The sequence below is a fragment of the Macadamia integrifolia genome, chromosome 10 (assembly GCF_013358625.1).
Source record: "Macadamia integrifolia cultivar HAES 741 chromosome 10, SCU_Mint_v3, whole genome shotgun sequence".
In the NCBI taxonomy this organism is placed as follows: domain Eukaryota; kingdom Viridiplantae; phylum Streptophyta; class Magnoliopsida; order Proteales; family Proteaceae; genus Macadamia; species Macadamia integrifolia.
Genome location: NC_056566.1, coordinates 13,899,278 through 13,923,364, shown reverse-complemented (window position 1 = coordinate 13,923,364; position 24,087 = coordinate 13,899,278). Strand labels below are relative to the sequence as shown.

Below are 24,087 nucleotides of genomic sequence, written 5' to 3'. Positions count from 1 at the left end.
CATTGGTTCTAGTGGGTGGCCATTGAGGGCAAAATAGACTTTTCAATACCTTTAGATTTTAAATAAAAGAGAGGAGAAACCAAGAAATTGAACTCTTCTTCCTCGTTTTTTCTATTGAACATTAGAGACTAAGGGAGAGAGTTAGAGAGAGAGAGAGAAGACGTAAGTGAAGCTTGAAGATTTTACAACCTAGAGTTCCTAATACTTTTGCATGCAAGAGTTATAAAGAGTAAAGAGGGGAAGTGGAAGTGAGATTTGGAGATTTTGTTCAGTCTAGACTATCCACACTTGAGTATAGAGGTTCCCAAAATTCCAGGTTAGAGTTCTAGCTTCAATTAAACATTTATGAAACCCTATGTAATACATGTTGAAATTCATGAAATAGATTGCTAAATGTTATTGTATATGGACCTAAAATAGTGATTTTAAGAGTGTGCGTTGGTTGTATGTGGGGAAAGTCCAAGTTTGGAACCCAAAAACCCTGAAATTTTGAAGTTAGAGACCTTTAATTTCTGGGCAGAATCAGTAATCCGGACGCCTCTGTGATCATCCAATGATTCGATTCTGTAAGCAATTTTGGTCCGGCTAGCTGGATGGGCAATTTTGAAATCCAGTTGGGCCTGTTTTGGTGTTTTTGAGGGCTGGGCCCTGGGGACTTTGAGAATTTGATTATTAAGGTTATTTTAACCCATTGTGGGGTGGTTTTGGAATAATTTAGGTGGCGAGTGAATTCAGTACTCGACTCGTATTTGGGTACATAGTGCTTCACTTGGAATTGCATCCGAGCATATTAAAGTGAGCGGGACTGACCTAGGTGTCCCTCCCCGTTTGTGTGATGGATGCTTACATCTATTGTTTTGCTATATTGCATTAAGTAGTGTCTCTTGATATAAGCCCCGTGATGTGTTCCTTTAAGACAATTTGTTCATGTAGGGTGAATTGCTTGTAGTTGAATTATGGACTTGTTAGCAGTGTGAATTGGATGTTATGAATGAGATTATTATCATGAGACGATGAATTACAATTCATTGGTATATGAAAGAAGAACTACAATTGTAGTGCATTGATGTGAAAACTGTTGATGCAGACCAAAGCTTGAAGAAGAAGACAAAAACAATAGTCAGAAATTACTGTTCACGCAACACGGTTCACGTAAACTCAGAAATTACTGTTCACGTGAACAGTAAAGTGATTCCATGTTTCATATTTCAGTTTTCTATTTAGTTTAATTAGTTTCTATTTTTCTTAGTGAGCTAGTTAGTTTCCTATTTTATTAGTCAAGGAAGTTTCTATTTTGTAACTTAGGTTAATTTCCATTTTATCATTAGTTTTTAGTTTCTAATTTACTCTTACTTGGTTAGCAAGTTAGAAATTAAATTAGAAGGTTTTATTTCCAGCATTGGTTTCCTTTTTTATTATATCTTTGTGTTCAAGCAATTGTAAGGTTATTTAAAGCCCATCAATTATAATGAGAAAACATATTTGAGTTAAATAAAAAAAGATAGCTTATGCTGTTGTGTTGTGGGATGCAGTTGGGTGAGATGCCTAAATCTGAGGGTGAGATGCCCATTCCCTAATTCTTCTTCCCCCTTCTCAACCCTTCATCAAATTCTCTTTATTTTCTTGTTTTCCTTTTATTTGTTTTCTGTGAGGGAGTGTTTGAGAGCTAGAACCAACCCTATTGGAGGACATCTTCTCTATTCAGCCAGAATTTCAGATCCTGCCTGGGATTAAGATCACTGTGATTCTAGTTCTACATTAACTATGAGTTATTGTTTTATGTGCATTGAGAATGCGGGGATTGTGGTGTACCTTACCTAGCGGGGGAAGAAGGGATGAGTGTACGACGTGATATGATGCGATGTACTTCATCTAGCTGGGGAAGTATGGGTGAATGTACTTTGTGGCATGGTGAAGTGTAACTCACTTAGCAGGGGAAGAAGGGGTGCGAGTCTATGGCATTTGGATCAAGGTTATTAAGGCGGTGAGGCGACCGAGGCATTTGAGGGCCTTTCGGAGCGCTTTGGCGATAGGGCGGGAATAAGACGTTGCCTTATTGAATAAAGCGTTTCAGTTTTTTATTTCTTATGTAACCATTCTAATAGAAACTAGAAACTAGAAACTAGAAACCAGAATTTAGATATTGATGGGGCATTGAGAAATAGAGACATCAAAACAGAATAGGAACTAGGGTTTCTTAATCAATGAACAAAATTTTATTTTGAATAGCAGAACTTCTGGTTTGCACTGAAGCGCCAATAGCTAAACTGAACAAATACCTATGCTTAGAACACAGCTTACAGCTGCAAACCCAATTTACAATATGATACCTTTAAATTATCTCCACCATCAGAAGTTCAGAACACAATTTACAGCTGCAAACCCAACATAGAAACTAGTAACTAATAGCCTAACATACTCTTAATAGCAACAAAATTACAACAACTAAAAATAAAACCCAAAAAGATAGCTGCATATTCATCCAAAAGAAAAAAAAGAGAGCTGCAGGTTGTAGACTTGCAGTGAAGAAGTGAAGAAGAAGAAGGGATAAGATAGAAGGGAGACTGGGAGAGGAAAAGAAAGCATAAACAAAATGAAAAACAGAGGGAAAAGAAAAATTTAGAAAGAAAAAGAAATAAAGAAGAAGAAGGTAGAACACTAGAACTGTAAGAAAAGAAAATGGAAAAAAAACAGAGGGAAATAGAAGAGAAAGAAGAAGAAAATCAAAAAACAGCAGCTAGAAGTAGAACCGTAGAATGAAGAAGATAGAAAACCCTTGTGCGATTTCTCAGGGTAATGTGATTTGTGTATTTTTTTTTTTTTTTTTGGTTGAGGTATTGTATTTAAATACCCTTGATCCCATGCTTCTCATGTGTAAACTTCCCCATATACCTGCCAATCAATAAAATCCATTTGGAATCTCTTACCAAATAGTTAAAAAAAAAGTAAGTAAGAAATGGGCATAAGGCGACAGCCTTGCCCATAATGCATCATAAGACACATAAGGCGACACCTTATAGCGCCTTAACCATTAAGGCGACCGCCTTATGTGCAGCCACTAATGCGGTGCACTGCCTTAAGCTCCCAAAACCGCCTCAGTGCCTAGGTGTTGCCTTACTAGCACCTTCGCAACGCCTTAATAACTATGATTAGTATAGTTGTCAATATATGATTGGTCATTGTAGAATCCTTTTTTTCGTGAAAATGATATGTTGCTTGATATAATATGGAATGGTATACATGTAGGTACTATTTTGTTTAATGTTGTGTTTCGGTGTGAGTAACCTAGGGAGGTTTCTCTTATTGAGATGTCAAGCTCACCCCATGATTTCAAATATTTTTCTATAGATTAAGATCAAGGCCATAGAATTGGGAAGGAACCAGCCAAGTAGAGGATGTTTCAAGTGGAAAATGATATATTGTTATCTTTTTGTAATTAATGGATATTTTGTATTGCCCAATGGGGAGGTATAATTTTTATAAGGAGTGATGTTGTAAATTCTGACCAGAAGTAGATTCTCTAGGCAGCCTTGAGGCGGACCAAATGTTCTCCGTATTCACTGCAAAGATGAACAAGGTCAACAAAGTGGCACCAGAGCTGGCCAGTTAGATAACCCTCTGATGACAAAGTCAAGGTAAGAATAAAGCAACATGTATGTATTCTGTCCAAGTTTTTCGATCCCCCTCTTCAGGGGCTTACCTTCGGTATTTATAAGGCCTGAGTTCCTTGGCTCCTCCTGTCTCCCACTCCTCCACGTTCTCTACAGAACCCACGTATAAGAGGCAGAATATCCACTTTCGGGGAGCTGTGAGGCGTTAGGAGTCTCAACAAAGCACTTTCCGTGATACTTGAGGAGGATCCTCTCACTAGAAGTTCCACTTCCTCCGGAGCACCGCCTCTAGCCAAGCCTTGGTGGATGACACTCCCAACCGCAATGACGTGTTGCCCTATTAGATGTAATGTCGGGATCTCACTCAGTTAAGGACTTTTAGTTGGTTAAGGAGGGTCCCTGCCCAATTGACCAAGGTGGAGGCTCTGCCTGAGAAAGGATGGTGAGGATTTGCTTATTAGAGACCGAGGCGAGGGCTCATCCGCATAGGGCCGAGATGGGAGCTCAGAAAAATTGGGATGAGGTGAGGGCTCATCTGCGTAGGGCCGAGGCAGAAGCTTGACAAGACTGGGATGAGGCAAGGGCTCGTCCGCAAAGGGCCGAGGCGGGAGCTTGGCAAGACTGGGATGAGGCAAGGGCTCGTATGTAAAAGGCCGAGGTGTAAGCTCGGCCGGACTATCCTGTTATATGCTAAACGGTGGCCAAATATGGCATATCATAGGCTCCCAAGCTCCAATAGGCCTGGTCGGGTTACCAGAGCTAACCTGTTCGGGAGATGATGTTCGGGCCTGCATTTATGGATTTTGATGTGTGCCTCCTCGGGACACGAAGCCTGTACGGAGCTGCCACGTGTCAGACGCGACGGTTGGGCCTCGAGGTAAGCAACCATCGCTCGATCTTGTTTGTTCGTCTAGCCGAACCTCAGCCGTTGAAGCAACCTCCAACAGGGTATAAATAGAGGATCCCTCTTCTTTACTTCATTTTCTCACATTGTGGAATTTTGATCAAATCTTGAGTCATTACGATTCTACTGCGGGGAAGAGTGTCTTAGTCTTGAATTTTTGCCGTGATCTGCCTCTCCAACTAGTAATTTGCTTGCTTTATCTCTCTTCTTTTCTTCTCTTCTCTCGTCTTCAATAGCCCATACTTGATCCCATCATATAGTTGCTAGGAATCCCCTCGGAACCCCCTCGGCACAGGGGACGACTTCCATCCGGGACTAAGTAACAGGGTTCCATCCTCGAGGAACAACCTGTCCCTGTAGCCATCGTTAGGCCTGATTCTTTGCACGAGGTCACTTACGCAGTCCTTACTTTTACCGCTTCATCTAGTGAGGATACCTCCTCGGACAGGCTTGAATCCTCAAACATGGCCTTGGGTCCAGAAGCAAATGCCAGGCCTATCCCAGAAGAGGAAGAGTCACCCACCTTGGTGTCTGATTACAGGGCGATGCCCATTATCGAGGGAAAGAGAAATAGTTATTGGACCCCCGACACCGAAAGTCCGGTAGAAGGCGAGGGAAATGCAGAAGGTGGCGAGGGCGAAGGCTCTGCCTCATCCTTTGGCCCGCGTCTAGCCGCCAGTCTGATCTATGGAGAACTCCAATCCGAGATCCTAGGGGAGTAACGTGAGTGGTTCGGGATCCCCGACAAAGTTGTAATACAGATATCAAACCGCCGGGAGTCCACGGACCATAATGAGGATGAGATGGCTATGTATGAGATTGCCTTGGTCTGTGGACTAAGGATACCTGTCCCATTGTTTGTTTGCGAAGTCTTAGACTATTGGGGTATCTCCCCAAGGCAGTTGATGCCCAACTCTTGGCGTTTCCTGCTCAGTTTCTTTGTCTACGTGGCTCAACTGAGGTGTGTAACCACTCGGCCCTTTCCGCTACTATTTTGTCTTGAAGTGGCATAGCACCGGTTGGTACTACTTTACTCACCGGGATGCAGCGAAGCCCTATGGCACGGTGCAGTTTTTTGAGTACATGCCCACCTTGGTGAAAGGATGGAAGGGGTGCTCCTTTCTAACCATGCCGGATAATCCTTTCCACACCAATTGGGCCAAACCCCCTCTTAGTTGAACCGAATGCCCTCCCTGTGTGAGGATGACAAGGAAACAATCGATCTATGCCTGAAAGGGAAGGCCGTGGATGTCCGAGAACTTCAAGAGGAACATTTCCTTCAGAAGTGGGACCTCAGTGATGGCCGAGAGGGGGTGAGGGCTCAGTCATGATACCTATTTATGTTTTGTACTTTGTACTTGGAATGTCTTTGTTGGTTTATGATTCTTATTGGTGGGATGACATCGCAGCAATGAACGTCCAACTGGATCCTCAAGGTTGGCAACCACCTCAGCAGAGGCTCGAAAGCATAAAGTAGCTGAGCTAACGGCAAGAAGAGCTGAAGAGAAGACAACCAAGATTCGAGATGCCAAGAACAAATGCATTGGAGGTGCCAGTGCAGGACTTGCCCAGGTGAAGAGGTCGGAATCCGCGTCCCTTCGTTTGGGAAGGGTCGGGTGAGGAGGAAAACATGCCGGGAGAGAAAGACACCACCTGCCTCAAGAGCCTGGATATGGGCAAGGGTCCGATGGGACCTCCCCTTGCTCGTCAAGTCGTGGGGGAGGATCGCCTCCACAAGGAGTTACCCGATCAAATGTTCAATCAACCTGTAGCTTGGAAGGTCGGAAGTACCAACGAGTGAGAGGTGGCACAGGGGAATTCTCGAGGCTTCCCCCGGCCAGTGTCGTCTTTTCAGGAGGGCCATCCCTCCTACGTTCCTACCTGAAATCTTTTTTATGAAGACTTTAATTACTGACAAGGAGGTGGCCCGTACCTGGGGCAAGCAAGGGCAGCTGCGCATAGACTTGGATAGGTTTCAAAATTTTCCCGACTCCTGAGTGAATTCATGTATCACCATATTGTTGATGTGAGTTTCTCCTCTTCTTCGTTGTCTTTTTAATTACACCTTGAATGTATACTGAATTGTTCATGGCAAGGAGACCATTGATCGATGGAGGTGTGCAGTTACTTTGAGAAGGTGGTGGCTCGGTGATGGAAAGCTAAGGAGGAAAGTCAACAGCTCCGGGACCATTTGGTGCAAGTCTAGGGTCAACTAGAGTCTTCGAATAAAGAGCGTCAAGCTGTGGAGGCCAACTCCGTAAGCCTCGAGAGGTGGTGCGAAGATTTAGGGGGAAGTCAGCAAGCTTCTCCTTGAGAAAGGTGAGATGGTGAAGGCCAAAGAGTCACCTGAGGCCAAATCCATCGAGCTTCAGGAGGAGCTTCACAAGAAGGCCACAGATCAGGAGTTGGCCATCCAATCTCTTTAGGTGCAGCATCATTTAGAGCTTAAGGAGGCCGAGATGAGGGCCGTGGAGAGGTACGTGAGCTCCCCTGAAGGGTAGGAATGGCTGCTGAGTTTGAACACATCTTCCTTCAACTCTGGCTTGGACACGGCTGTGAACTTCTTCCTGAGGAAGTATCCTCAGCTCGATCTAAGTGACCACTATTTTCCACCCCCTGAGCCTTCCTTGCTAGAGGGAAGCATTATGGTGGAGGAAGTAGGTGATGAGGTAGATCAGGGGAGTGCTCCCATAGCCGCGCACGAGAGATCCGCTCCTCCGGAGATTGTCCCTCATGCGGACTCTCCTCATGGTGGCAAGAAGAAGAAAACCCCTCCAATCTCCCAGGCCTCGCCTTCTATAGAGGAGATCCCTATCGAGGCAACCCCTGATGCCAAGAAGGCTTTTGCTCCCATCAAGAAGACACTTGCCGAGAGGACCCCTCCTGTCGAGAAGAGTGCTGCCAAAGAGACTGCTACCCAGAAGACTCCTGTTGCCTCCTGAACCCTTTCGAATCTTATACCAAGGACGTTCTTCATCCTATTTTTGTTAGAGTTGTGTATTTTTTTTACATATATCCCCTCTATTTTCTCATGTAAATGCCTCAGACTGAATCAATGAAAGTTTTTCTCTTCATTTCTTTGTTGGAGCTTGTGAACTTACACTTTTCGATGTGCCTTATTTGTTGGGAATCAGGGTATCTAGGCCCACGCTTGAACTATGATAGAACTTTAGATTGTCTTAAGGTTGGGGTCTTGAGTGTCTAAGCTTGTGCTAGGATCTCGTCAGGGTCGTGCTAGGCCGGTGTTAAGCTATAGCCGGGGCTAAGACTTAACATTTTAGCTTATGCCTCAAAGGTGAGGTCTTTGGAGTCCAAACCTGAGCCAGGACTGTATTAGGGCCATGCTGGGCTAATCCTAAGCCTAGCCGGGCCCAGGGCTTAGCATTTTAGCTTATGCCTTAAGGTGAGGTCTTTGGAGCCTAGGCTTGAGCCAAGATGTGCTGGGCCGATGCTAAGCCATAGCCGGGGCCAGGGCTTAGCATTTTAGCTTATGCCTTAAGGTGAGGTCTTTGGAGCCTAGGCTAGAGCCAAGACGTGCTGGGCCGATGCTAAGCTATAGCTGGGGCCAGGGCTTAGCATTTTAGCTTATGCCTCAAAGGTGAGGTCTTTGGAGCCCAGGCCTGAGCTAGGACTGTATTAGGGCTGTGCTGGGTCGATGCTAAGCCATCGCCGGGGCAGGGCTTAGCATTTTAGCTTATGCCTCAAAGATGAGGTCTTTGGAGTCCAGGCCTGAGTCAGGACTGTATTAGGGCCGTGCTGGGCCGATGCTTAGCCATAGTCGGGGCTAGGGCCTAGCATTTTAGCTTATGCCTTAAAGGTGAGGTCTTTGGAGCCCAGGCCTGAGCCAAGACTATATTAGGGCCGTGCTGGGCCGATGCTAAGCCATAATGGGGCTAGGGCTTAGCATTTTATTGAAATAGAACATTGCATCAGTATAACTCAAAGGTGATTGAACCTAGATGCTTTCTTAAGATTACGCGAAGATGTTGTATTACATGATTTCATAACACTCAGAAACATCTGATGGAGTTGAAACTTGAAAAACTTATATTGAAAGAAATGCATGCTGAAGGGAATGTACTTGATTGCTACCAGAAACTTAAAAATTTGAAATTTCTGAAACTAAACTCCACTGAGAACTGAAATAAAACTGAGAAGTGCTGAAAGAAAATCCATTTATGGGTGTTGTTATCGTTGTAGAATACTTTCTTCAAGTGTTGTCCCTTGATCATTGATATGGGGTGTGCTTGGAAATAAGGCCTCAGTTTTCGTGCCGCCATCACTAGTGCTAGTGCTAGTTTTTCAATCTTCTGGTACCTTGTTTCCGCATTTATCAGAACATGGCTGATGTAGTACACTAGCATTTGTCTTCTCACCTCTTCTTTAACCAAGGCCGTGCTGACTGTTGCTGGTGAGGTTGCCAGGTATAGCTTGAGCTCTTCTATCGCCTCAGGTTGGACCAACAAGGGTGCCGAGCTCAGATAATGCTTTAAGTATTGGAATGCCTCTTGACACTCCGATATCACGAGATCCTGTTTCCCTTCAGTAAGTTCTTCAATACTTTGAAGAAGGGAAGACATTTATCTCCAGCCCGTGAGATGAAGCAGCTCAGCGTGGCAATTCTTTCATTCAATCTTTGAACGTCTCTGACATTCTTTGGTGGGCTCATTACCTGTATAGCTTTGATCTTCTCCGGGTTTGCTTCTTTACCTCTTTCGGAGACCGGGAAACCTAAGAACTTTCCAGAGGTGACACCGAAGGTGCACTAGTTTGGGTTCAACCTTATTCGATTGTTCCGGAGTACTTCAAAGACTTCCCTCAAATCATTAACATGGTCTAATCCCTTCTTGCTCTTTACCAGCATGTCGTCGACGTAGACCTCCATGTTGCGGCCGATCTGCCCCCTGAACATGTTATTCACCATTCTTTGATAGGTGGCGCCTACATTCTTGAGGCCGAAAGGCATTGTAGTGTAGCGATAATTTCTAGCGAAGGTTAGGAATGTAGTCTTTTCTTTATCAATTTTGCTCATTTTGATCTGGTTATAACATCAATAGGCATCTATGAATGTGAGCATCTCGTGTCCCATGGTCTAGTCTATCAGCATATTAATCTTTGGGAGCGGGTAGCAATCTTTTGGGTAGGCCTTGTTCAAGTTAGTGTAATCGATTCAAATTCTCCACTTTCCATTCTGCTTCAAGACCATAACTACATTTACGAGCCACATTGGGTACTTGATTTCCCTTAGTATTCCTACCTTTAACAACTTTTCTACATCACTGTTGATGATGTCTTTGTTGTACTGGTCTGTAGCTCGAGCTAACATTCAGGTGGTGTTCAGCTATTTCTCTTGGTATACCTGACATGTCGAACGGAGTCCTGGAAAACACGTCAAGGTTCTCATTCAAGAACTAAATGATTTCTGAGCCTTGTGTTCACTGCTCAGAAGTGCTCATGGGTACGGATATCAGCTCCTCCACTGGCTCCGTCTTCTGCATAGCTCTTTCGTCTCGGGCATCAATTATTTCTGTGGGGCAAGCCATACTCAGACAGGAGTTTTTGTTGGCCTCGACAAAATTGGCATAGCATTCCCAGGCTTCTTTTTGGCTTGCCTTACATTCTCACACGACATTTTCTGTTGGGAACTTTACCTTCATATGCTTGGTTGAAGCCATTACTCCTAAACTATGCAATCCTGGCCTTCTAAGGATTGCATTATATGCCGAGGCCACTCTTGCCACCATGAAGGTGACTATGACGGTAGAGGATCCTGGTTCCTCTCCCATTGTTACTGGCAACTCTACTATTCCCTCTATTTCGGATGGCATCCCCGAAAAGCCATATATTGGGCCTGTAGCTGGCTTTAGTTTCTCTGGTCCGAAGCCTAGCTTTTCATAAGCTTCGTATAACATGAGATCCACGGACGCTTTATTATCAATTAACGCCCTATGGAAGGGTCGGTTTGTAACGACCAGTTATAAGACAATCGCGTCATTGTGGGGCCAGTTAAGTCCTTCCAAGTTGGAGTCAGAGAAGGAAATTACGGGATTGGTGCGTGCACTCTTGAGCGGCTGCTCGGTTAAGCAAACGAAGCATGTGTGTGCCTTGGCCTTTCTGCATTGGGTCCACCCATTATCGTTAATATGGCTGGTCCAACAGGCTTGTTCCCGTTCTGCAATCCAGACTCATTTCCTGTTTCACCATCCTTGGTGTTGCCTGGCCCAACCTCACTCTAAATGTGTAGCCCTTCACCAAATTTTTACTTCAAGTACTTACTCAGGTATCCTACCTTGATCAGCTCGTCGATCTCTCTTTTCAGCACCTTACACTCCATGTCATAGCTGTGATCGCGATGGTACCCGCAATACCAATTAAGATTCCTTTCTTCAGGTTTCGCGACTATGGGCTTTGGCCAACGAAAATATTTCTGATCCTGGATTTCCGAAAGTAAGTTAGTCCGAGATCGGTCCAACTCAAACTGTTCATCTGCTGCTTGGTCAATTCGTTGATCCGACCTATTCTTCTTATGTTCTCGGTCCTCCTCCCTGGTTTTCTGGGGTCTTTTCTTATCTCTTTCTGTCTGATCTCCTTTGTCAGCCATCCCCTTTACCTCAAGGACTTCCTCCATATTGGCGTACTAGTTCGCACCTTCTTAGCAATTCTAGCATTGTTTCGGGCAAGTCAAGAGCCAATGATCGGACCAGCTCAGGGTGGGTGATAGCGTTGTATAGTCAGCTATATGCCACCCCTTCCGGCAACTTTTTAACCTCCAATGTGGCCTTGGTAAACCTAGTGAGGAATTCACGTATGGGCTATCCTGTTCTCTGCCTTATGCTCATTACGTTGGCCGAGGTTTGCCGCTACTTCATACTAGCTTGAAATCGTGTGAGGAATGCTTTGGTCTGTCGTAGCTACGAATCAATTTGGGCCTCAGATTTGACATCAACACAAGTGCGGCATCCTTTAAGAAGCTGCAAAGGCTTGACAAAGTGATGTGTCTGACTTTTTGTAAATAGTCATGGCAGAGCCGTAGTATAAGAGGTGATCATAAGGGTCTGTAGAGCCATCGTACGTCACAACATGACAAAAGATGGCACGGTGAAACCGTGAGCAAGTCAGCATCCATTAGTTCATCTGATATAGCATTATGTGCTGGTGCTGCAGCTGTGTCTGAAGAGGGTTTCTGGAGCCCGTCAATCTTTTCACTTAAGAGTTGCGAATGCTGTTCGAGATCATCAAATCCTACCCTTCCCCCCGGCCCGACATCCAGTGTCCTCTACACGAGGGTGCCTTCTTGGTTGTTCCGGGCTCCATCTGCGAGTCCGACATCTGTCATCTTGGGCTTCTCCTTGCCGGGGTATTTCTTCAGCGGTTCTCCAAGGTGTCTCCCAACTTGTCCTGCGGGGAGGGGTCTCTCGAGCACCTCTTCGTGGCAAGGAATCTCGAACTTCTCTTCGTGGGGCATATGCTGAGCTGGGCTCTTAGGCCCTACTCGAGGTTCGTCTTCCTCTTGTAGAAGTGGTTCCTATTCTGACCCTTTCACCATGCGATGCAGAATATGGCACTCTAGGAGATCTTGATGCCAGCCTAACAGTGGATTAGGAAGCCACATTGTTGTCTGGTAATCTTTCTCGAGCCCGTCGGGCATCGTCAGGTTTATACGCTTGCCTCGGCTCTCTCATTGATCTAGTGTGGGTTTGTCTTGGAGCGAGAGGGGCAGCTCGAGCATTATTCTGGCGATACATCAGTGGAACTGGAAGTGGTGATCCAAATTTTTGAATGAAATTCTGCACCAATCCATTAGTTGCCAGCATCTGCAATTGTAGGTTTTGGATCCTCTCCCACTCCCGTATCTCCCGAGCGGGTTGGGCACGCCTAACATGATTGCTAGGGACTCTGATCAGCAGCTGGGCCTTCTTCAAGTACTGCTCCAGTGTGTGTGCAAGGTGGTGGTCATAAAGATCCTTCTGCCAGCATAGGCACTTCCTATTCCACCATTGGCGGATCCCGAATGTTCTCGTGCCGCGGATGTTGTGGTGACCTTCCCTTTGATACAGTTCGTGAAACAATTCGCTCACTTCGTAGCAACATTGATGAATATAGCTTTTTGTACTGCTCCCCACGGACGACACCAATCTGATGCTGTAAATTCTGACCAGGAGTAAATTCTTTAGGCAGCCTTGAGGCGGGCCAAATGTTCTCCGTATTCACTGCAAAGATGAACAAGTTAGCAAAGGGGAACTGGAGCTGGTCGGTGCAATAACCCTCCGATGACAAATTCAGGGTCAGAATAAAGCAACAGGTATGTATTATGTCCAAGTTTTTCGATCCCCTCTTAAGGGGCTTACCTCCGGTATTTATAAGGCCTGAGTTCCTTGGCTCCTCCGTCTCCCTCCACGTTCTCTACTAAACCCGCGTATGAGAGGGGGAATATTCCCACTTTCAGGGAGCTATGAGGCGTTTGGAGTCTCAACAAAGCACTTTTCGTGATACTGGAAGAGGATCCTCTCACTGGAAGTTCCACTTCCTCCGGAGCACTGTCTCTAGCCAAGCCTAAGTGGATGAATCTCCCAACCGCAATGACGTGTCGCCCTGTGAGCTGTAATGTCGGTATCTTACTCAATTAAGGACTCTTAGTTGGTTAAGGAGGTTCCCTGCCCAAGTGGCCAAGGTGGAGGCTCCGCCTAAAGAGGACGGTGAGGATTTGCTCATTAGAGACCGAGGTGTGGGCTCGTCCGCGAAGGGCCAAGATGGGAGCTCGGAAAAACTAGGATGAAGCAAGGGCTCATCCGCATAGGGCCAAGGCATAAGCTCGGCAAGACTGGGATGAGGCGAGGGCTCATCCTCAAAGGGCCGAGGCGGGAGGTCGGCAAGACTGGGATGAGGCAAGGGCTCATCCGCATAGGGCCGAGGTGGAAGCTCGGCAAGACTGGGATGAGGTGAGGGCTTGTTCGTAAAAGGCCGAGGCAAAAGCTCGGCCAAACTGTCTTGTTACATGCTGAACTGGTGGCCAAATATAGCATATCAGGGAGGTTGGGTTGTAAATAATGCCACCAGGGGAGATCCTGATACTCTGATATATTAAACTCTATATACCATGATGAAATTATTAAAATAATAGTGTGTTAATGGTTTAACTTTTGGTGAACTACTTTAATATTTTATCATTTGATTGTCCCCCGCAAGTGTGTCACCATACCCTTATCTCGGGTTTGGTCGTGACATACATGGTATCAGAGCATAGAATCTAGGAATATGAGAACTTAGATACCTAATAGCTTAGGAACACAACAAGAATAAACATTGAAACTTACGAAGTGTGGTCAGAACTATGTGAGTACTTTATGGTAAATTGGTGATTTGTCAGCAAATCCTTACCCAAATGGTTTTCCAAACTTGGGTTGTTGGATTTCTTGTTGAGATGGAATTATTGAGGATTTGTGTGACTATGTGACCTATGTGGTAGGTAACCTGTATAACTAAGTGACTTTTGTGACTATGTGAACGAACGAGTATGAGACTATTGATGAAATGAACTCTTGTGATAATATGAGATTGAAAATTGGTTTCCAAGTTGTATGCAATCGAATAATGATATTTGCTAATATAAAATGTTAATAATGGGTTTTGTGACAAATAATATTTGGTTAATGAGAAGCCATACTGCTATGGAATGACAATGGAATCTGATTACTATTATTATGATGATGGAATGACTTATGCTCAAAATATGAAAGGATAATGTTATTTTATTATTGTTGTAATAATGGGTTTTAGGGAAAATGTCAGTTACCAAACAGACCCTAAGGGGTTTAATGGTCTTTGTAATTCTCTAGAACCTTCTTTCCATTGTTATAAATAAAGAGGGCTAGTGTCATATTAGTCCCAAGTCATTATCCCATTCAATATGGTATCAGAGCCTTAGGATCTGAAACCCTAAGGGCTCTCCCTCTTCTCCATCTCTTTGCCTCTTTTTCTCATTTTTCTCTCTCCCAGCACTTCCTTCATCTGCGCCTCCCTCAATCTCTCTTCATCTGCTTCTCTTATGGTGGGAGCTTCTTAAACCACTAAGAGGGTTTCTAGCCTCCATCCATCCTTCCCCTGGGCGCTCAGACTCTTTTCTACAATGATCTGAGAGACCCATAACTTTTTTTTTACCACTTTTTCAGGGTTTTCTCCCTGAGAATGTTTTTTCATTGTCGGGATGCCTTTTTTTCCTAGCTCGATGCTCCGATCGTCTCGATGTTTATTGTGATTTGTGCCTCTCATCCTTGTAGTGGTATATACCGACCACTTTTTCATTTGAGGTCTCTATTCTAGAGCTATCCCCAAAATCTTTTTCTCAAGGTTTTACCCTTTATCGATTTTTGGGGTTTCTAGCTTTTTTTGGTTATTTTGGTGCTTTCTCTATCTCCAGCTAGTGTCTCTTCTATTTGCGCAGCCCCCTTGAGTAGCAACCATGTCTACCCGCTCATCTGCTTTTATTGGCGGAGGCAGCATGACTCTTCCTACCTTTCCTCCTTGTACTATCAAGCTTGATGGCATAAACTACCTTATATGGTCACGCTCAGTCTACATTTCCATCAAGTCCTGTGGCTATTACAGGTACCTCATTGAAACCACGAAGCATCCGACCACCAGTACTGTGATTAACAAATAGGAGTGTGCCAACTCTCTAGTTATGGCCTTATCAACTCCTTGTTGCCACAACTTTCGCATGGCTATCTCCTCCTTGACTCTGTTGCGAAGATCTAGAAGTCTTTCCAGGATATCTATTCGAAGGTAGGGAATGATGCTTAGGTCTTTGAGCTTCGCCAGAAGGTTTGTGATCTGAGGCAGAAAGGGCTCACTCTATCACACTACTACTATGAGTTGCAGACACTATGGACTGAGTTGGATTTCTATGAGGAGTATACTCCTTCCACCCCTGAAGATGTCACCAAGTTTCAGAAGCGAGAGGAGAAGATCAGGGTCTATAACTTTCTGGCAGGTCTGAATGTGGAGTTTACTCAGTTGCGGTCCCAGGTTTTTAGTCATGACCCCTTTTCTACCTTAGATTAAGCTTATGCTATGATCTAACTTGAGGACAATCGACGTACTACTATACTTCCACAGCAAACTGCCATTCCTACTGAGAGATCTGCACTTGTTTCTAGCACTCAGTCCCTTAGTGCAGCCTCACAGTCTGATGCTCCTCTACCAGGACTCCAGTGAAGTGTGATTATTGTGAAAAGGAGCATCACTCCAAGGAGCACTGCTGGAAGCTCTATAGCCGTCTTGCTGATACATCTGGAAAAGGGTGAGGGAAGGGTCGTGCCAGTACTTCTGCGCAGGCCAACCATACTGAGAGCCCTGACTTTGACTTTGCTTGTAGTTCCTCAATAGCCTCTCTATCATCTGACGAGCTTACTGCCCTACGGCGCCTCTTGACTCATCCAGACTCTCCTGCACTAACCACTGTGAGCCCTGCTGATTCCTCCCCTTTTGGATTAGGTATCTCCTTTTGTGGCCATACTCTGTCTGTCCCTTTTACGCCTTGGATTATAGACTCTGGGGCTTCTGATCATATGACAGGCCATTTGTCTCTTTTTTTACAGTACACCACTTGTCTTGATAATCGTAAGGTCAAATTGGCTAATGGGACTTATTCCACTATTCTGGGGAAGGGCTTTATTAGCTATACCCCCTCTTTATCCCTTTCTACTGTATTGTGTGTTTTTTCTTTTTCCACTAACCTTTTGTTCATTAGTAGTCTTCCAGTCTTAATTGCAAAGTCACATTTTTCCCATCTCATTGTGTTTTTTAGGATTTGGTGACAGGGGCAACGATTGGCTCTAGTAGGATACGTAGTGGTCTGTATCTGTTTGATGATGACTCGGCATTGGTCTCTGATCAGGCTCTTCAAACCTCTTCTACATCACCTCCCATCTCTGAGTTACTACAGGGGCATCGTCGGTTGGGACATCCCCTTTTGGGAACTTTAGCTAGAGTTTTTCCTTTAAAAATTATAATTAGAGTCAGTTTTTTTTATGAGGCATGTGTTTTGGCCAAACAAACTCGAATCACTTATTTTGTTTCTGGAAATAAAAGTGGCACTCCTTTTTCATTGATACATTCTAATAATTGGGGTCCATCCTGCTATGTGTCTGTCAATGGTTATCGGTGGTTTGTCTCTTTTATTGATTGTCATTCTCGAACTGCTTGGGTATGATGTGAACCAAGGGCAAGACCTTCTATTGCTTTCAGTAGTTTCACCGTATGGTTCAGATTCAGTTCGGTACTACCATTAAGATCATTCGAAGCGACAATGGCCATGAATGCTTTGAAGGGTCCTTTCAAGCTCACTTTTCTGATCATAGGATGATTCATCAGACTAGTGTGGATACTCCGGCTCAGAATGGGGTTGCTGAGTGGAAGAATTGCCACCTTTGTGAGGTAGCACGCTCTCTTATGTTTGAGATGCATGTTCCTCCTAAGTACTGGAACGACGCAATTCTCACTGCTACTTTCTTATCAACCGAATGCCTTCTCGGGTCCATGCCTTCCGTTCCCCTCTGGATATTCTCCAAGGTTTCGCTACTTTTCCTGTTCCTCCTAAGGTATTTGATAGTGTTTGCTATGCTCACGATCATCATCCTCATGGAAAGTTTGATCCTCACGATCAGTGTTTTCAACCTCCTACTCGGCATTGGTTTGTGACTATGGATGTTGTCTTTCAAGAATGTGCATCATACTACACTGTGACACCTCTTCAGGGGGAGTCTCCTTCCATTGTGGAAGATGTGCCGAGAGTGACACTCTTACTTCTACTTCTCCTCGACTGGTGATACGTGCGTATAGTTGCAGAAAGCAGACTCAGACCACTACACATCCAGCATCTACCCCACCATGCCAGTCGTCTCCTCTCAAGCCTGATCTTGTCCCCTTGGACTCTGGTAATTCTCCTTCTCCTTCTGTTGATCAGTCTCTTGAGTTGTCTATTGCTGTTCGAAAGGCATTGGGTCTTGTACTTTTTACATCCTATCGCTAAAACTGTTTCTTATGACTTACCCTCTCCTTCCTACTATAGTTTTATGTCTTCTCTTTCCTTTGTGTCCATTCCTCATACCTGACAGGAAGCGAGTGCAGACTCACAATGGCAGGCAGCTATGGTTGAAGAAATACAGGCTCTGAAGAAGCATGACACGGGATCTGGTGTGTTTTTCCTCACAAAAAAAGACAGTTGGGTGCAAGTGGGTCTTCACAGTAAAACAGAAGGTTGATGGTACAGTGGATCGATACAAGGCCAGACTTGTTGCTAAAGGCTTCACACAGACTTATGAGATTGACTACCAGGAGACTTTTGCTCCAGTTGCCAAGATGAATACAATTCGTGTTATCTTGGCTTGTGTCGCCAACTTAGATTGGGATCTCCAATAGTTAGATGTGAAGAATGCCTTCCTTCATAGGGAATTAGAGGAAGTGTATATGGACATTCCTCCTGGGTTCACTTGCTCCAAAACCCAAGGGAAGGTGTACAAGCTGAAGCGCACTCTGTATGGGCTGAAGCAATCCCCTCGTGCTTGGTTCGGACTTTTTCATAAGGCTATGGTTGCTACAGGTTACTCTTATAGCAATGCAGACCACGCTCTATTCATTAAGAGATCTGGTGGGAAGAGTGTTATCCTAATAGTCTATGTAGATATTGTTGTTACTGACGATGATATAGCAGAAATCTCTCGCCTCAAGAGATACTTGAGTGAGGAATTCAAGATCAAAGATCTAGGACAACTTTGTTACTTCCTCGGCATTGAAGTTGTCAGGTTTTCTCGTGGGATTTACTTATCTTTGCAGAAGTATGTGCTTGATCTTCTCTCCGAGACAGGCATATTGGGGTGAAAGCCGGCAGACACTCCTATTGAAGCTGATGGTCACCTGAGTAGCAAGGAAGGCGATCCTGTGGAATAAGGGGAGATATCAGATATTAGTGGGGCGGTTGATCTATCTCTCTCATACACGACCTGACATAGCATTTGCCGTCAGCCTGGTTAGTTAGTGCATGCATGATCCCTACTCGACTCACATGGAAGCTGTGCTACGTATTCTCCAGTACTTGAAATCTGCCCCAGGACGTGGCATCATTTTTTCTCCTCATGATCACCTTAGGGTGGAGGCCTTCACAAATGCGGATTGGGTAGGTTCCCCTGATGACCGCAGGTCTACTACTGGTTATTGCACCTTTGTTAGTGGTAATCTTATTACATAACGAAGCAATAAGCAAGAAGCAAGCCGGGGTTTCCGGTTCAAGTGCTGAAGCAGAGTTCCATGCTATGGCACATGGCATTTGTGAGCTCCTATGGCTTCATGGTCTTCTCGCTGATTTGGTTGTTCTTGCTACTCTTCCTATGAAGCTCTTTTGTGACAGCAAATATGCCATTAGCATTGCTCACAACCCTGTCCAGCATGATCGAACTAAGCATGTGGAGATCGATCGACACTTCATCATAGAGAAGCTGGATATGGGCTTATCACTATGCCTTTTGTTCCCAATAATGAACAACTGGCTGATGTATTTACTAAAAGTCTTAGTAGTAAGATGTTTCATCCTATTATCTACAAGTTGGGCATATGTGATATTTATGCACCAACTTGAGGGAAGTGTTATAATAATGGGTTTTAGGGAAAGTGTCAGTAACCAAACGGACCCTAAGGGGTTTAATGGTCTTTATAATTCTCTAAAACATTCTCTCCATTGTTATAAATAAAGAGGGCTAGTGTCATATTAGACACAAGTCATTATCCCATTCAACAATTATGAGAATGCCAAGAGACGTGTTTGGTTGAGACACGGTCAAGAGAACATATTGACGCATTGGCAACACTCTTTTAACTCTAGTTTCGTGACTCGATATTTATCAATCAGGCTTTTCTGCCATCATGAGTGTGGAATCCAGATCCCCTTGACTAGTAGGTGAGAGCTCCATCACACAAGCGATCTGAGATGATGTGTGAGTTTTAGACCCACCTAACATGGACAATCAATCAAGAATCTCTGATCGATCACCTATTGACAAAGCAGTGTGAGAGAGCTCTGCTTTAGTACAGTATAGTTCACGCTATAAGTAGCCAAGCAGGTAGGTAGGTATTTGGACTCATTGACATCATATTTTCCTGTACAGGACGACCTCTTGGTCCAGTTATAACCTCACCTGGTTAAGGTTTGTATTTCACATTATCATCTCCTTGACTTCATATAGAAGAAGGGATGAGCCCAATGCATTGTATATTTTTTGATGCTGCTACTGTATTAACAAGAGGTTAATTCAGAAAAATAAAAATAAAAATAAATCATGGACATGTTACGGATTTGCATGAAAAGGACAACCGCTGCTTTTCAGAATCGCATTTTGGATGGGAAATTTAATAATTGTTGGCTTGAAAAAACGAGGGAGCACCTCATGTCTCCTCTGAGCTGCTAGTCCTTTTGAGCTTTTGAGGGTTCATGGAACCTTGAGTCCACTCCCACTGCACTTACACGATATAACTTTTAACAGAACCTTAGAAATGACAAACTAAATTCTTTAAAATCATAATCCAAATAAGAAAACTCTTGAAGAACTATTAATACTAATAGAGATATTAACAAAGTAGTAACAGCTACTCTCGCTAATAGAAACAGAAACAAATTCTTAGAGTTTATTAATTCCATAGCCCAAATTAAATGTGCTCTTAGGTTGTTTTGCATAGAAATTTCTTCGTAATGTTGGTTTGGTACTCTATCTGTGGCTGCCTGGCAGAGGATGAAACATCAACAATTCTTGGTGAGAATCAGATAGCTGAAGAAGGGGAAGAAGTGCTTGAGTCACTCTTTTGGCATCATAGGAGTTTTCTTGCATAGATTATTCAGCCAATTCATGGGTATGTTTTGTTAATTCATTGTATTTGGTTGACGCAGTTGCAGTAGCCTGCCTGGATAAACAATATACCTATGGTTTGTGCTGAGCATGCTTGAGTTTCTTGGAGGCTTCTGCTGGCTGATTCTGAGCTCTGCTTTTTCTTGTAGTTTCTGATCTTATCAGGTGCAATCAATCTTCATCCTTTCTCATTCTTCCTGAATATCTTCTGGTATCTACTGTTTTCTTCTTAATCTCTCTCTTTCAGAGCACATTGATCTGATAAACTTAGTGCTTGTTAATTCAGAGTTTAATCTTGAAACTGATCATATTTATTCGATTAACATCATTATAAATCAGTTTCTCTTCTGATTACCAATTTCTGCAGTATTTTCTTAGTTCTTGCTTTTTAGCTTGAAAATTAAGCAAGTTGGGTTTCATATATTATTATATTTCTGACATCCAATATTTATACGTCAATTGATAAATCTGTTAACCCTCTACGCTCAACCAAAATTTCAGTTTTATCTGACCCCTATTTCTCGAGATATTTAATTTCTCCCATTTTCTGTCAATTCTATCAACATATTGCTGGTATTGATTTTACATGATCTTGGCCCTTGAGTGAGGTTCTAGCAATAGTTTGCTTCTAGATGAAGCTCTATATTTCTAAACCAAATCATTTGTTGCTCTAATATTTGTCTGCATCAGTAAAAAGTCTCAAGTCTTTTCTTTCAGTTTTCCCACTCCATAACAGGTGAATTTCAGTCTTGTTGTCTAATAGAGTACCATGGCAGGGAATTGCAGAAGGGCTTGATTTTGATTCTTTTCTTCAAGTGATTTGGGTCAACACTGAAACTGAAACACTCAATCAAGAGCATCATGATTGCAACGCCAGAGCTCCAATTCTAGTGCAAAGGGCAAAGGGCAAAGGGTACTTAAAAAGCCCTCCACTGCCAAGTGTTTTTAAGCGTCATTAATATCATCAAATTTGACTGCAAGAAAACCACTGTTATCACCTGCAAATTCAACTTTACTGAATTAGGCAATTCAATCAGAAATCTTGATGAAGCAGATTCACTGATTGAATCCTGAAAGATTCTTAAATATCAAGCTTTCTGAGCTTGTGTTTTGATGAAGGAAACAATGCTGGCAGTGTCCATCACATTCAGCTGATGAAAACCACACCAGACACTCCATTCCATTTGAGCTCATCACCTGCTTCAACACCCTTCTCATCTCTGTCTATCAATTCCCTTGCGACGCTCTAACCACTGATCAAAGCGGGCTCACATAACAGAAATTGTGCATAGCATAAGAATTCAGCAAACTACTGTTTAACTATTGACGATTCTGAATTCATCGATTATATATTGGCTCCTGTAACAACTGCCAGTCTGCTATAAAAGAGCGGGTTCTTAGTAACTACTGGTGGAATCCTGGGTCTGCTTGGAAATCTATCAAAGGAGTTGAAATAGTGACATCTGGCACGTTCAAATGATGAGAGATGATAGAGATGAAAGAAGCAACGTAATGTTCTGTTTGTTCACTACCTAGGTGAAGGAGCCTATGTAAGGAAATGAGAAGAAATTCTTCAAGATTTTAAAGTGACATACAAAAGCTAGAACTTTGAAGCCGTCAGAGGGGAAGCTTGTGCATGTTTTAGGGTGCCCTTAAGTCATTATTGAGAAATTTGAAAAAACCAGACATGCCAACCACAGTGAAACAGGAAAACTGGACCCCTTTTTGTCTCTGTGAGTTCCAGAAAACTAGATACTTCTGGTCTCGGTGTTGAAAAACTGTATTCAGATTCAGACTAAAGGTGTGGGCTGCTGCTGCTTCTTTTCTTTAACGGACCTCATAAATCTAATCTGGAAATCTGTGAATATATAAGATTAAGCATCTGAATCCTGGTTGGATCAGCTTGACAATTATAGAAATTAGACCTATGGGTCACATATTAAGGGACTATTTAAATGACATCTCTATCTACCAAAAATAAATAAATGGCATTCTATAGGTTTAATTTATAGAGGTGTTCTTATCAAAAATAAAAAATATAGAGATGTATTTAGAGCTTAACACCTTGTTTTGATTGTTCTTAATTTGTCTTGTTTTCATTTTGGACCAAGTTTTCCTAAGGCCATGCACGGGTGAACAGGCGAGGTATCACGAGGGCTTTTTGGGAAAGGTATTAAAACCCTATAGAGGTTTGTCAATCCTAGGATGGAGAGTTGAACATCACCACTTGGTAAAGGAATACTTGTCCATTTCCAAAAGATCTTTAACTCACGGGTAAAGGTGTTCAAAAATATTTTGAAAGTGATTCCATAAGTCGCTATCAAAAGAGGCTTGTCATGCACAGTTTTTGAGTACACATTTGAAATGACTCGATTATTCTCATGGAAAGAAAAAAAAAAAAAAAAAAAAAAAAAGATTGTGTTATACAACTTATACTATAGGGAAAAAGAGAAAAATTACAAATTATGACACCTCAAGGGTGTTATCTAATTTTTTGGCTAAATAAAAAATTTTGTGCAAGCATCTGACGCCATAACTGGTAGAAGGTAGATATGGCAGAATGAGAGATCACTATTTTTATTATTAGTGGTAAGTTGCGGTATGCGATATCCATTCCCTTGGAAATGAATTCACTTCTTTCATTCCCACCACCCATGGAAAGGCCAGCCTTCTTGGATCAAAGGATTCCTATGAAGCGGATTTGGCATTTGATCAGGCCTATGAGGTGCCAAAAACAGTGACTAGAAATATAACGATGAAAATAACTTAACGAATGTCAAAATGATATGTCTTGGGGGTGGTTGTAGATCAGGTTATAAACGACTGCCAAAAAGCATGAAATTGAAAATTCCATTAAGTAAGCTTATATGAATATAAAAAAAAAATGTAGTCTCATTCTTTTCATTAAAAAAATGAAAAAGAAAAAGAAAAAGAAAAATGAGCTTTCAAACCAGAGGTGCGAGATTCTTCTTTTAAATAATTGTTAGTTGTCAAAGCAGAGTTTTATTCCATTATCACATTTCATGGTATCCAAGATTAAACGTCACTTTCCTATTTCGGATTTCTATCTAGCAATAGAGAAGTAGAAGAATTAGCAAAAGCGAGAATAAATTGGCAATGCAGGTTAGGAATGTGTCTAAATCTGCTTTTTTTTAATTATCCTATTTTGATTTGTGCTGATGTTACTAACAAATTGCAATCATTTTTGGTGTTATTCTTCATGTATGATTTCAGGTTCTTAAGATAGGCTATGCAAATTTCAGGAAGAAGGTGGAAGCTGAGGCAGTTGGAATTCTGACAAGATTACGATTTGCTGCTGCCAAGAATTGGAATATTACTGAAGTTTGGTTTTGTTCTCAAGACATAATTCAACTTATTTCAATTCCAATCCATGGATCATGGCATTGGCATATCTTTTGAATCTTTTAAGATATCTACTTGAAGTTTCGAACTGTTTACATTTTGTATAAATGTCCTAATCTAAATCTTGTAACAATAAACTATTTTACTTAATGAATCCCTTTCTTGCTTTGTCATTATGAAAACCAAAATAAATAAATAAATAAATAAATAAATTGGCAATCTTATTGAGTCCACAATTTCAACTAAAGGTTTGAATTAATAATGGTGGTGAAGATTAAATTGCCAAGTCCTTTGGTTCTTCTTTCCCACTTTTTTT

The 24,087-nt window shown here is 42.8% G+C and overlaps 1 long non-coding RNA gene across 1 annotated transcript; it reads left to right on the top strand.

Annotated features, from left to right (window-relative positions):
* The first annotated feature begins 200 nt into the window (after positions 1-200).
* Positions 201-22,364, top strand: LOC122092097. The gene is made up of 3 exons (XR_006144102.1): positions 201-316; positions 20,450-20,573; positions 21,185-22,364. It is a non-coding gene; the product is annotated as an uncharacterized LOC122092097 (long non-coding RNA).
* The last annotated feature ends 1,723 nt before the right edge of the window (positions 22,365-24,087 follow it).